Raw genomic sequence first — 15,058 nt, forward strand, 5'->3', positions numbered from 1 at the left:
TAACTAAAATAAAATTGGTTTTCTTACACAGCAAATACTGAAAGAAGCCCCATGAAGCCAAGTCCTGTATGGTGTTTAACTGGGCTAAAGGATCAGGAAGCATGATCCTTGCTGACCCCTGTCTCCCTGTCTCCATTTCTCTCTCATATAAAGAAATGAACGGGCATCTGGAAATCAGACCCAGGCCTCCTGCTCGCAGTGGTCTAAGGGTCCACTCACTCAAAGCTAGAAGACAAACAGACAACAGGTCACAATTGTCATGGGACTGGGGGGCTTCTGCATGTACTTCAATTCTCACCAGGAGACCACAAGGCTCAATTCTTTTCTAACCTCTAGTTTCCCTGAGGAAAAGAAATATCTCCTCCCTGAGAAAAGTGTGGGCAACAAGTTTTTGAACAATTCACATTTTTCTCCCTGGAGACATTAGCGAGTGCTAGCGGTATGGTCTCCACCCTGCTTACCTCCTCTACACAAGAGTGGACAGGCGGTATGGCACCATGGGCAGTTGTGGTGGGTTGTGTCCAATGTACAGTTCCCAATGCAACATCTGTTGCCTCAAAAGTTAGGTGTGTCCTGCCATGTCACGTGGAACCTCAGGGTTGTGGCCAACACTGTGTTTTGCCATCATACAGACAGCATAAAGATCAAGAACTGGACTTCCAACATCTGGGTAGGACAGGCTGGGAAACTGAGCCACAGGCATCCCTAGAGCAAACCACTCAAACTCAGATCGTCAGCTGAATTCAGGGCACTGAGAGAGAAGGTTTTTTATTTTCAGTTAAGCTGAGTTCCAGAATCTTCTTGTGGATGCCAAGCCATTCTTGCCCTGACCCTCCCCAGCTCAGGAAGTTTTCCTGACATGGATTTCAGTGGGAAAATGCTCATGATTTTTCAAGTAAAATTGCTCAGCCTAAAATGTTTTAGGCAGTAAGGCTTCTATAACGAGACTAGAACGAACTACATTAACAGGAGGTAGCTTTGGTTTGGATATTATGAGTGACTCTTTTTCTTCTTCTGTAATGTGTTTTCAATTTTCAAAATTGTCTACAGCAAACATGTATTACACATATAATTTTTAAAAACTAATTTAAAGGGCAGATGGCAAACTATACAGAAAGGGCAATGGCTTTTCTTAGAGACCCCAAAAATACTGAGGTCTCTGCAAGCCAGACTTCCTGTGGCCTATCCCTAGAAGAGAGATTTTCCAGAGCCTTTCAGAAGCTCTGGAAGCCTCTGGAGCACATTTGACTAAAACCCCGCTATGCGCTAACGCCCACTCCCAGGGTGGTAATCCATTACATAGGGAAGCAATAGGTGAAGCAAAAACTACCTTGACTCTCTAAAAATATATAGTTCATAAGTCACAGTGTGATGGATACACAGCTCTAAAATCTCCTACATTAACCAGTAACAAGGGAGAAAAAAAAAAAAAAAAAAAACCACTGAGCTCCCTCTGCAGGTCAATGATAGAATTAGCTGGCCTGCTTTCCATTCTCGGTCTCCTTGAAAGAATAGGAGACCTTCATCAACAAAACTGCAGTTATTTTAAAATGAAATGAAATGTACTGATACCAAAATAATAGCAATAACAATAAAATTAAAAACCTTTCTCTTGTGCATTCTACAGTAGCAGAGCAAAACAGCATATAAACAGGTATAGGAAATAGAAACAGCCCTTGTAATTTCAGTTCCATGTAAAAAAATTCAGCAGGGGGTGATTAAAATAGCATTACTAATTAGAAAGCCAAAATCAGGGCTGCAAGACATTATTTCCAGCTCTGACGGACAAAGGCCTCCCTCATGTTCTCAAGCTGCTTCACAGAGAAGGAACTGGTAAAACAGAAGTGACAGAATCATGTGGAATCTATTTTTTCTTCTTTCACCTATAAATTTTAGTCACCTCTTTGATAGCCCTGCATCATTCTCCTCATCGATAGAATGAGAGTGTGTTCGGTCATGCCTTGAGATTCTGGTAAGCCCTAACAGAAAAAAGCCAGATCTATGGTAATAATATATGTTACTAAGGTATATACTAAAGAATTGAATTATATTAAAAGGGGTAGATCTTTGAGCTCATTTCAGGAGCAGCGTGAGAGGTGGTAATTTTATATAAAATACATAACACACAGCAGGTGCTCAACAAAGGGTTGTTGAAGAATGAGTGAGCACTGCCATCTGGGATGGGGACTCTGCCCCTGGTCACAGAAGCGAGGCCTCTGCCTGTCTTTAATGGATGAAGAAAGTTCTTGAAGCTCTTTATGAGTAGCATTGGTGATATCTTGTTGTTCTTTGTCTAATTCATCACTCCAGGGATCATCTCCTTGCCTAGTCTTCTTATTTTAACTAGCTAAATCCTTTACATCTAAACCTTGATACTTTACCAAAAGCATATTCTGATCCTCTGGGATTTTCCTATTTGGAAGAGCAGTGATCTGTGGGACACATCTGGTTGCATGGAGGATACTGTAGGTTGAGAACTGAAACAGGACTCAGTGTGAGGTGCAGAATAAGAGCAGAATCTTCTTGCAAGTCCTTGACCTTTCTACTAGTTCCAGAGGTAGAAGAAGTTGAAGACATGAACACTGAACATACCACCTTGAGATGAATTTTATTAAGAGATTTTATTAAGTACTCAGCAAGTTCAGAAATAAACTCAGGGGCATCTTGTACGTGTTTTCTTAAAAAAAATTCTTCAATCTCATCCTGGAACATAAAAGTGATCTCTGGTTTCTTCTTACCAGTATGAGATGACTCATCATCGCTAGCATTATCTTTTCTTCTAGATGTTTTAAGTTTTGTACCCTCTGGCCCTGCCCCCACCATCTCCTCCCACACTTCCACAGCCCTCTGTTGCTTTTCTCCTTCATTCATCTTTTTTATCCCTTTTACTTGTATTAATGCCTTCTTTTTTTTTAAAGATTTTATTTATTTATTTATTTATTTATTTGAGAGAGAGAATGAGAGACAGAGAGCATGAGAGGGGGGAGGGTCAGAGGGAGAAGCAGACTCCCCGCTGAGCAGGGGCCCCGATGTGGGACTCGATCCTGGGACTCCGGGATCATGACCTGAACCAAAGGCAGTCGCTTAACCAACTGAGCCACCCAGGCGCCCATATTAATGCCTTCTAAAATGGAGACCCGTTTCAGATCTTCTTCGGTGATTAAATGAACAGGATTATTTTTCATTTCCTTTTCAGTGTTTCGGTGCATCAATTCACTGACCAGTTCGTGCAGTTATTTATAAGTTTTCCGCTGATGACAATGATGTCACTAACGACCACCGCCAAAGCCAGTTTGCTGAAGGCTCTCATCACCTGTGGAAGCGATGCTGCTGCTGCTTCAGCTGATAAAGGACTGGGCAACAGAGGTGCAATATTAACCATGTTCCGGAGCTGATGGCTTCCTCTGCTGATGTTTTTCTCGTGATCCGCAGGTCCATGACCAATACAAGCTGCTTTCAAAAAACAAAAGTTGTGTAGTCTTTTACCTTTTCTTTATGTAGCTCGTAGCACCTGGGAATCCAAGCTGAACAAAGCATCAAATTCTAGATGGCCGTTCGGCCTGAAAAAGGACTCCACCCAAGTACTCTCTGTTCTGGAGTAAATGTCAGGGACAAACACTGCCGTGGCCTGTCTCTCACCTACCACACTGCCTCGTAAGCGTCCACTGTTAACAAGTTCCTCAAGCAGAGGGTAGAACAGCTGTTCCTGACATCATATTTTGAAATCAGAGAGTTCACTGCTCTACCCAGGTAAAAACACTGAATAGTCCACGGATGCACCTACAAAAGCTTCAATAAATATTACTCCTCTGTTATTAGGATTGATGTGTCCATTAATTCTACCTAGTCATGGAGTTAGTGCCTGTGTCAGAAAGTTTCCAGGAAGATCATAGATTTTACACAGTTCTGACATGGTGACCTGACCACTTTCTTGCAACTTATCATTTACCTTTTTTGCTAACTGATCCAAATAGTTCTCATCTACCAGCTGTCCCAACACTAGCTGAACATGCTTTTCTGATTTAACAATGTCACCAGCTGTATTTTCACTATGAGTCAGATCCACATGGATCACCTGTTGCAGATCAACAATGCTTACTCGACCACCTCGGACATAGAGTTCATCTCTCATTTCTTCACTAATTTGTGCTGGAGTAATATATTCCTTGCCATCAAGCATGTGAACTACTTCTAGCTGTTTCTGAGCAATCAACTCATTCACAATCTCAATGCAGTTCCGCGCTGACAACCTCTGCAAGCTGCGTCCAAGAGACGGCAGCCACCAACCACCAGATCTCCTCACAGGTGTCCTTTCCCTACTCACCCAGCTGCTGAAGAACTAACCACGTCAGCCTAAAAAATAAACCATTCCAATTAATGAGCAGTGTTATCAATATGTTTTTAAGTTTGCATTTCCCTAGTGATTCCGGATGCTGAGCATCTTACTTGGCAAGTGTATACCTTCTTTGATGAAAAGTCCATTCAAATCTTTTGCCAATTTGTTTTATGAGTTGTTTTCTTATTGTCGAGTTTTGAGAGTTCTTCATATATTCTGGATACTATTTATCTGTCAGATTTGGGATTTGCAAATATTTCTTCCAGTCTGTGGCTTGTCTTTTCTTCCTCTTGATAGCGTGGCTTTCAATTTTGTTAAAGTCTGATTCATCCTATTTTCCTGTGGATCATGTTTTTGTTGTCTTATCTAAGAACTCTTTCCCTAACTCAAAGTCATAAAGATTTTCTTATATGCTTTCTTCTAGAACTGTTATAATTTTATGTTTTACATTTAGGTTGATGATCCATTCTGAATTAACTTTCGTATGAGGTATGAATTATGGGCTTTTTTTTTGTATATGGACATCCAATTTTTTGAGCCCCATTTGTTGAAAAGACTATCCTTTCTTTAACTGTTTTTGCATCTTTTTCAAAGATAGGTCTATATTGGGCTCTCTATTCTGTTCCATCGATCTATTTGCCTATCCTTTCATCAATACAACACTGTCTTAATGAAGTAGTAGTTTTTCTTGGATTTTAGAATTGTTTTGACTCCTCCCATTTATTTGCCTGTCAGCTTGTCAAAAAAAAAAATCCTAATGGGATTTTGACTGGGATTATATTGGATCTATCAGTCAAATTGGGGAGAACTGACTTTGTAACACGGTGAGACTCCCAATCCGTGAACAAGGTCCATGTCTCCATTTGTTTATGTTTTCTTTGGGTTTCTTTCATCAGTATTTGTAGTTTTCAGCATATATCCCCTGAACATTTTGATTCCAATTGCTAGGATAGAGAAATACAGGTAACTTTTACATGTCAACCTTGTATCCTGTGTTCTTGGTAAACTCACTTATTCTAGGGGTTCTTTTTTTTGTAGATTTTTTTGTATTTTGCATATAGACAATTGTATTATCTGTGAATAGAGAGTTCTATTACTGCCCTTTTAATCTATAAGCCTTTTATTTCTTTTTCTTGCCTTATTGTACTGGTGAAAACTTCTAGTTAATGGTGAGAGGGGGATATCCTTGCCTCATGTCAGGTCTTATGGGAAAAGCATTCAGTCTCTGACTATTAAGGATGGTATTAGCCTCTGTAGATACCCTTCATCAGGTTAAGGAAATTCCATGCTATTCCTGGTGTGCTGAGAGTTTTTATCATGAATGAATGTTGAATTTGACAAGTGCTTTTTCTGCATCTACTGAGATGATCATCTGGTTTCTTTCTTCAGTCTGTTAATACAATGAATTATACTGATTTTTTTAAATGTTGCATCAACCTTGCATTCCCAGGACAAACCCCACTTGGACATGCTGTGTTTTATTTTTATTGAGTGGTTTTACATTTCTGTTTACGAGGGATATTGGTCTATAGCTTTCTTTATTTGTAACAACTTTGGTTTTAGTATCAGGGTAATGCTGGCCTCATATAATGAATAGGAAAGTGTTTTGTTTCTTAAATATTTAAAGAATTCACCAGTTAAATCACTTAGACTGGAGTCTTTTTTGCTGGAAGTTTTTAACTATGAATTCAACTTCTTTGATAGGATATTCAGGTTATCGATTGCTTCTTCAGTAAATTTTGGTAGATTGTGTCTTTCAAGGAATTGTCAAAATTATGGGCATAGACTTGTTGGTAGAATTCCCTCAATGGAATTCTATTGCCCCTTTCATTCCTGATATTGGTGATTAGTGTCTTCTATCCTTTTTTCATGGTTTGCTGGTTTATCAATTTTAATGACTTTTAAGGAATCATATTTTTTGAAAAGTATCTTAACAGGTATATTATTTTGAGTTAACAGGTTTTTTTCTTTGAGCACTTTAAAGATTTCCATTCCATCGTCTTCCAGCTGGAGTGGTTTCTGATGAGAAGTCCTGGGATTCATTGCATTGGTCCTCTATACTAATGCATCTTTTTTCTCTAGCTGTCTTTAAGAATTTTTTCTTTGTCTTTGGTTTTCAGCAGTTTGAATATGAGAGGCCACAAGTGAGTGTGTATGTAGTGTGTTGGTATCTATCCTGCTTGATATTCTCTGAGCTTCTTGATCTGATATTTGTATCTGTTATTAATTTTAGAAAATTCTCAACCAAATATTTCTCTCATCCTTCTTGCATTCCAGTTACACATTTTAGATTGTTTGTTTCTGTCCCACAACTTCTGAATGCTCTGTTTTATTTTCCACTCTTCTTGTTTTAGTTTGGATAATTTCTATTGACCCATATTCATATTCACCTCTTCTTTCCTTAGCTGCATAAGTGTATTGGCAAGTCCACTGAATGTTTTCTTCATTTCTTTTACTGTTTTTTCACTTTTAGCATTTTCACTTAATTCTTTTTTATTGTAGCTCTTTCATAAAATTGTCCATCTGATCTTGAATGGTGTTAACCTTTTCCTTTCAGCCTTCAACATATAAATTATGGTCATTTTATTTTATTTTTAAATCTCTTGCTTCATTTCCTTAATTTTATTTATTTTTTAATTTTTTTTAATTTAAATTCAATTAATTAACATATGAAATATTATTAGTTTCAGAGGTAGAGATCAGTCATTCATCAGTTCTTATATATACTCAGTGCTCATTATATCACATGCCCTCCTTAATGTCTATCATTCAGTTACCTCATCCCCCACCCCCCTCACCTCCAGGAAAACTCAATTTGTTTTCTATGATTAAGAGTCTCTTATGATTTGTCTCCCACTCTGATTTTGTCTTGTTTTATTTTTTCCTCTCTTTCCCTATGATTCTCCGTTTTGTTTCTTAAATTCCACATATGAGTAAGATCATACAATAATTGTCTTTCTCTGATTGACTTATTGCACTTAGCATAATACAGTCTAGTTCCATCCACATTATTTCAAATGGTAAGGTTTCATTTTTCTGATGGCTGAGTAGTATCCCATTGTGTGTGTATATATATATATATATATATATATATATATATATATCACATCTTCTTTATTCATTCATCTGTTGATGGACATCTGGGCAATTTCCATAGTTTGACTATTGTGGACATTGCTGCTATAAACATTGTGGTGCAAGTGCCCCTTTCAATCACTACATTTGTATCTTTGGGGTAAATCCCTAGTAGTGCAATTGCTGGGTCATAGGGTAGCTCTATTTTCAACTTTTTGAGGAACTGGCATACTGTTTTCCAGAGTGGCAACACCAGTTTGCATTCCCACCAACAGTAAGAGGGCTCCCCTTTCTCTGCACCCTCACCAACATCTGTTGTTTCTGAGTGGTTAATTTTAGCCATTCTGACAGGTGTGAGGTGGTATCTCATTGTGGCTTTGATTTGTATTTCCCTGATGTCAGGTGATGTTGAACATTTTTTCATGTGTCTGTTGGCCATTTGGATGTCTTCTTTGGAAAAATGTCTGTTCACATCTTCTGCCCATTTCTTGATTGGATTATTTGTTCTTTGGGTGTTGAGTTTGATAAGTTCTTTATAGATTTTTGGATACTAACCCTTTATCTGATATGTCATTTGCAAATATCTTCTCCCATTCTGTCAGTTGTCTTTTGCATTTGTTGGCTGTTTCCTTTGCTGTGCAAAAGTCCCAATAGTTCATTTTTGCCCTTGCTTCCCTTGCCTTTGGCGATGTTTCTAGCAAGAAGTTGCTGTGGCCGAGGTCAAAGTGGTTGTGCCTGTGTTCTCTTCCAGGATTTTGATGGATTCCTGTCTCACATTTAGGTCTTTCATCCATTTTGAGTCTATTTTTTTGTATGGTGTAAGGAAATGGTCCAGTTTCATTCTTCTGCATGTGGCTGTCCAATTTTCCCCACACCATTTGTTGAAGAGACTGCCTTTTTTTCCACCGGATGTTCTTTCCTGGCTTTGTTGAAGATTAGATTTGAGGGTCCATTTCTGGGTTCTCTATTCTGTTCCATTGATCTATGTGTCTGTTTTTGTGCCAGTACCATACTGTCTTGATGATGACAGCTTTGTAATATAGCATGAAGTCTGGAATTGTGATGCCACCAGCTTGGTTTTCTTTTTCAACATTCCTTTGGCTATTTGGGGTCTTTTATGGTTCCATACAAGTTTTAGGATTATTTGTTCCAGCTCTGTAAAAAAAGTTGATGGTATTTTGATAGGGATTGCATTAATGTGTAGATTGCTTTAAGTAGCATAGACATTTTCACAGTATTTGTTCTTCCAATCCATGAGCATGGAACGTTTTTCCATTTCTTTGTGGCTTCCTCAGTTTCTTTCATGAGTGTTCTAGTGTTTTCTGAGCACAGATCCTTTGCCTCTTTGGTTAGGTTTATTCCTAGGTATCTTACGGTTTTTGGTGCAATTGTAATTGGGATCGACTCCTTATTTTCTCTTTCTTCTGTGTCATTGTTAGTGTATAGAAATGCAACTGATTTCTGTGCATTGATTTTATATCCTGCCACTTGGCTAAATTCCTGTATGAGTTCTAGTGATTTGGGGGTGGATTTTCTTGGGTTTTCCATGTAGAGTATGATGTCATCTGCGAAGAGTGAGAATTTGACTTCTTTGCTGATTTGGAGGCATGTTATTTCTTTTTGTTTTCTGATTGCTGAGGCCAGGACTTCTAGTACTATGTTGAACAACAATGGTGATAGAGGACATCCCTGCCATGTTCCCGACCTTAGGGAAAACCTTTCAGTTTTTCCTCATTGAGAATGATACTGCTGTGTGCTTTTCATAAATGGCTTTTATGATATTGAGGTATGTCCCTCTATCCCTACACTGTGAAGAGTTTTAATCAAGAAAGGATGTTGTACTTTGTGAAGCTTTTTCTGCATCTATTGAGAGAATCATATGGTTCTTGTCCTTTCTTTTATTAATGTATTGTATCACATTGATTGACTTGTGGATGTTGAACCACCCTTGAAGCCTAGGAATAAATTCCCCTTGGTCGTGGTGAATAATCCTTTTAATGTACTGTTGGATCCTATTGGCTGGAATCTTGGTGAGAATTTTTGCATTCATGTTCATCAGGGCTATTGATCTGTAATTTTTCTTTTTGGTGGGGTCTTTGTCTGTTTTTGTGATCAAGGTAATGCTGGCCTTATAGAAAGAGTTTGGACATTTTCCTTCCATTTCTATTTTTTGAAACAGCTTCAGAAGAATAGGTATTAATTCTTCTTTAAATGTTTGGTAGAATTCTCCTGGGAAACCATCCAGCCCTGGACTCTTGTTTGTTGGGAGATTTTTGATTACTGCTTCAAGTTCCTTGCTGGTTATGGGTTGGTTGGTATGTTCAGGTTTTCTACTTCTTTCTGATTCAGTTTTGGAAGTTTATACATTTCTAGGAATGCATCCATTTCTCTCAGATTGCCTAATTTGTTGGCATGTAGTTGCTCATAATATGTTCTTATAATTGTTTGTATTTCTTCTGTGTTGGTTGTGATCTCTCCGCTTTCATTCAGGATTTTATTTATTTGGGTCCTTTCTCTTTTGTTTTGAATAAGTCTGGACAGGGGTTTATCAGTCTTATTAATTCTTTCAAAGAACCAGCTCCTAGTTTCGTTGATCTGTTCTACTGTTCTTTTGGTTCATTGATTTCTGCTCTAATCTTTATTAATTCTCTTCTCCTGCTGGGTTTAGGCTTTATTTGCTGTTCTTTCTCCAGCATCTTTAGATATAAGGTTAGTTTGTGTATTTAAGATCTTTCTTGTTTCTTGAGAAGGGCTTGTAGTGCTATATACTTCCCTCACAGGACTGCCTTTGCTGCATCCCAAAGGTTTTGAACAGTTGTGTTTTCATTTTCTTTTGTTTCCATGAAGTTTTTAAAATTCTTCCTTAATTTCCTGGTTGACCCATTCATTCTTTAGTAGGATGCTCCTTAGCTTCCATGTATTTGAGTTCTTTCCAAATGTCCTCTTGTGATTGAGTTTAACTTTCAAAGCATTGTGGTCTGAAAATTTGCAGGGCATGATCCCAATCTTTTGGTACTGGTTGATTTGTGGTCCAGTATGTGATCTATTCTGGAGAATGTTCCTTCCATGTGTACTCGAGAAGAATGTGTATTCTGTTGCTTTAGGACAGAATGCTCTGAATATATCTGTGAAGTCCATCTGGTCCAGTGTGTCATTCAAAGCCCTTGTTTCCTTGTTGATGTGTTTCCTGCTTAGATGATGTGTCCATTGCAGTGAGTGGGGGATTAAATTCCCCTATACTATTATTGTATTATTATTGATGTGTTTCTTTAATTTTGTTATTAATTGGTTTATATAATTGGCTCTTCCCGTGTTAGGGGCACAAATATTTATAATTGGTAGATCTTCTTTTTGGATAGACCCTTTAGTTATGATATAGTGTCCTTCCTCATCTCTTATTACAGTCTTTGGTTTAAAATTTGTGTTTTCTAGGGGCCTGGGTGGCTCAGTCATTAAGCGTCTGCCTTCGGCTCAGGTCATGATCCCAGGGTCCTGGGATCAAGGATCAAGCCCTGCATCGGGCTCCTTGCTCAGCAGGAAGTCTGCTACTCCCTCTCCCACTACCCCTGTTTGTATTCCCTCTCTCATTGTCTCTCTCTGTGTCAGATAAATAGATAAAATCTTTAAAAATTTTTTTTTGGTTTTTCTCATATAAGGACTGTCACCCCAGCTTTCTTTTGATGTCCATTAGCATGATAAATGGTTTTCTACCTCCTCACTTTCAATCTAGAGGTGTCTTTGGGTCTCAAATGAGTCTCTTGCAGACAGCATATCGATGGGTCTTACTTTTTTAATCCAATCTGATACCCTGTGTCTTTTGACTGGGGCATTTAGCCCATTTACATTCAAAGTAACTATTGAAAGATACGAATTTAGTGCCATTGTATTTCCTGTAAAGTCACTGTTTCTGTACTTTTGGGCTCTCTCTTCGCTTAAAGGATCTCATTTAATATTTCTTGCAGGGCTGGTTTAGTGATCACAAATTCTTTTGGTTTCTGTGTCCTGAAAGCTTTTTATCTCTCTTATTTTGAATGACAGCCTAGCTGGATAAAGTACTCTTGGCTGCATATTTTTTCCCGTTTAGCACCCTGAATATATCATGCCAGTCTTTTCTGGCCTGCCAGGTCTCTGTCGATAAGTCTCCTGCCAGTCTACTGTTTCTACTCTTGTAGGCTATGAACCTCTTGGCCTGAGCTGCTTTCAGATTCTTCTCTTTGCCTCTGAGATTTGCAAGTTTCACTATTATATATCGGGGTGTTAACCTATTTTTACTGATTTTGAGGGGGCTTCTCTGTGCCTCCTGGACTGGATTGTCTGTTTCCTTCCCCAGATCAGGGAAGTTCTCCTCTATAATTTGCTCCAATATACCTTCTACCTCCCCCTTTTCCTCTTCTTCTGGGATCCCAATTATTCTAAAATTGTTTCGCTTTATGGTATCACTTATCTCTTGAATTCTCCCCTTGTGGTCCAGTAGTTGTTTATCAATCTTTCTCAGCTTCTTTATTCTCCACCATTTGGTCTTCTATATCACTAATTCTCTCTTCTCCCTTATTTATCCTAGTAGTTAGAGCCTCCATTATTTATTGCATCTCATTAGTAACCTTTTTTATTTTGACTTGATTAGATTTTAGCTCTTTTATTTCTCCAAAATGGGGTTCTCTAGTGTCTTCTATGCTTTTTTCCCAAGTCCAGCTAGTATCTTTATAATCGTTATTCTGAACTCTAGTTCTGACATTTTACTTATATCCATACTGATTAGGTGCCTGGCAGTTGGTACTGTCTCTTGTTCTCTTTTTTGAGGTGAGTTTTTCCATCTTGTCATTCTGTCCAGAGAAGAATAGATGAATGAGAGAACAAAATATGAAAATGGCAACAACAAACCCAGAGAAATATACACTAAGCAAATCAGAAAAGACCCAAAACTGGAAAAAAAAATTAAAAAAAAAAAACAGAGAGAATATAATCAGACAGGTGAACAGAACAGAGCAATACACTGGATCCTGTGTGTATTTTGGTCTGTTTGTTAGAAAACCAGACCTCAAAATTGTAAAGAAAGAAAAACTTATTTATGTACAAAAATAAAATTAAATACAGTGAAGGGATAACATGTAACTGTAAAAATGAAAATTTAAAAAAAAATGAAGGAATATAAACTGACAGGGGAACAGAATAAAGCAATCCACTATATCCTGAGTGTATTTTGGTCAGTTTGTTAGAAGAAACTGCATCCCAGAATTGTAGAGAAAGAAAAACTTATATATATACAAAAATAAAATTAAATACATTGAAAGGATAGAATGTAACTGTAAAGAGGAAAACTAAAAAAGACTTTAACAAAAAAGAAAGAAAGAAAGAAAGAAAGAAAGAAAGAAAGAGAGAGAGAGAATATAATCAGACAGGTGAAGAGAACAGAGCCATATACTAGATTCTGGGTGTCTTTTGGTCTGTTAGACAAAACTGCATCCCAAAATTGTAAAGAAAGAAAAACTTATATATGTACAAAAATAAAATTAAATACAATGAAAACACAGAATGTACCTGCAAAAATGAAAATTAAAAAATAAAGAGTTGATAAAATAAGAAATTTGTTGAAAAAGGAAAGAGAAAAAAAATAAGATTTAAAAACTAAGGAATCATGGGGGAAAGAACCATGAATTCTATATACTATTTTCCCTTAGTGCCAGAGTTTTACAGTTCTCTGTGATCAGTAAACTTGTTCTTAGCCGATGTTCTTGCCGATCTTCTGGGGATAGGCCTATTGCACCAATTCTCAGGTGTCTTCGCCCCAGGCAGATTTGCACTGCCCTTGCCAGGGGACCAGGCTAAGTAAGCTGCCTTAGATTGTTCTATGTGGCTTTTGTTCCCTGAAGGCTTTCTGTACAGCTTTAGAGGATGGGAATGAAAATGGTGACCTCCCAATCTCCAGCCCTGGAGCCAAAAGCTCAGGGTCCCATTCTTTAGTGCACCCTCAGGGAAAAGCAGTCAATCACTCCTGTCTCCCTGGTCTCCTCTGCCCTCCATACTCACCCAGCCTGTGATCGAGCACTTCTAACTCAGGCATACAACCCTGTTTTGAGTCTCCAAAGCTTACAAACTCCTACAGCATGCACCCATGCCACTTCTCCCCAAGGAGGAAGGGGGGTTGGTCTCTCACAGTATATGGCAACCAAGCTGAGAGCCCACTCCTGGACTCAATGATTGCAGCCGGCTTCCCTGCTCTGATGCCTGGGAACTCTGCCATACTCAGGCACCTCTGGTCTCCCTGTGACCCCAGGGATCCTGAGACCACACTGTCTCACCTAAGATTCTGCCCTGCTTCACCACCCAAGCGCCTTTCAGGCAGGGATGTCCCTTACCAGAGCAGACTTCTAAAAGTTCCGATTTTTTGTTCCCCTGCTATATCACTTTCTGGTAGCCGGCTTACAGAGGCTCCCTCTCCCTGGAATCTATCTTCCCGTATATTGTCTCAGATTCACTTCCGCACCTCCTACCTTGCAGAAGGTGGTTGCTTTCCTATTTGTAGAGTTGCAGCTATTCTTTTCTGAGATCTCAGGTTGAGTTTACAAGTGTTTAGAATGATTTAATAGTTGTCAAGTTTAATTCCTGGGACCAGACGAAATTAAGGTCTCCTACGGCTCCACCATCTTGGGCTCACTCCAATTATGGTTATTTTAAATTACCTGTCTGGCAGTTCCAACATCTGTGTCATATCTGAATCTGGTCTGTTGTTCACTTTGTTTATTGACAGTGTGTTGTTTTTTACTTCTTGTTTTTCCACATGCTTTGTAGTTTTTCTTCTTATATTAGTAATGATTCAGATAAATTGTTTTTATGCCTGGAAATGGACGTGACTTTCCTTCCTCTAATCCTTTAGTGTGGGGTTTTGAGTCAATCTAGTCAGCAATTGAGCTGGATTTAGGGTTTGTGGTGCACCATAGTCTTCAAATTCTTCCATAAATACTTTGTTTTTAGGGTGGGGATCATTTGCCAATGTCTGTTCTTCCTCCAACTTTAAGCTATCCTTTTGGGCTGCACCTCTTGCTCCATATTCTTACAATTCTTCCAGCAATATTTCACTATTACTTGTAACTTGATACTTTTTAGCCATGTGGCAGAGGTCTAAGGGGAAGAAGCATTCCCTGTTGCTCTGATTAAGCTGCAGTCTTAGGCATGCACTATATCTCTGGGTCAAGGGATATGGTCTTCTCAGTGCTTCTCTGTCCCCACAGCTTAAAGTTTTGGGCCCCGCATGTATTACTGCCCTCCCAATGGGGAGATGTTTTTTTCTTTTCCCTTTCCCCAGCTGCAGTGAAGTTTCATCAATATCCCAAGAGTGAATATTTGTCTTCTTTCCTCTGTAGTTTAGGGTTCTGTTTAAGTGGGAACAGATCTTGGTGGGGTTTTAAACCATTCCCACATTGGCTGCTATTCCCACACTCCAGGCTGACACAATGAGGGATTCATTCTCTGAACTCTCATGTATCCTTTCTGTGAGCACTTAATGAAGTTTGTGAAGAAAAGTATACAAATGGATACAATTTTCCCTTGTATCTGCACACCCAAGTTCTCTCCCCAGCTCACACTTGGCCTCTACCAACTCTAAGAATTCTGGCTAAATTTTTCTTACTGATGTTTGGTTGCATCTTC

General features: G+C 38.7%; 1 pseudogene; it reads right to left on the reverse strand.

Annotated features, from left to right (window-relative positions):
- Positions 1–215: 215 nt before the first annotated feature.
- LOC112834383 (E3 UFM1-protein ligase 1-like) lies at positions 216–14,120 on the reverse strand (annotated as a pseudogene).
- Between the last annotated feature and the right edge of the window lie 938 nt (positions 14,121–15,058).

Source organism: Callorhinus ursinus, unplaced genomic scaffold (genome assembly GCF_003265705.2).
Source record: "Callorhinus ursinus isolate GAN/ISIS: 27379988/994484 unplaced genomic scaffold, GSC_fseal_2.0 scaffold62, whole genome shotgun sequence".
Lineage (NCBI taxonomy): Eukaryota > Metazoa > Chordata > Mammalia > Carnivora > Otariidae > Callorhinus > Callorhinus ursinus.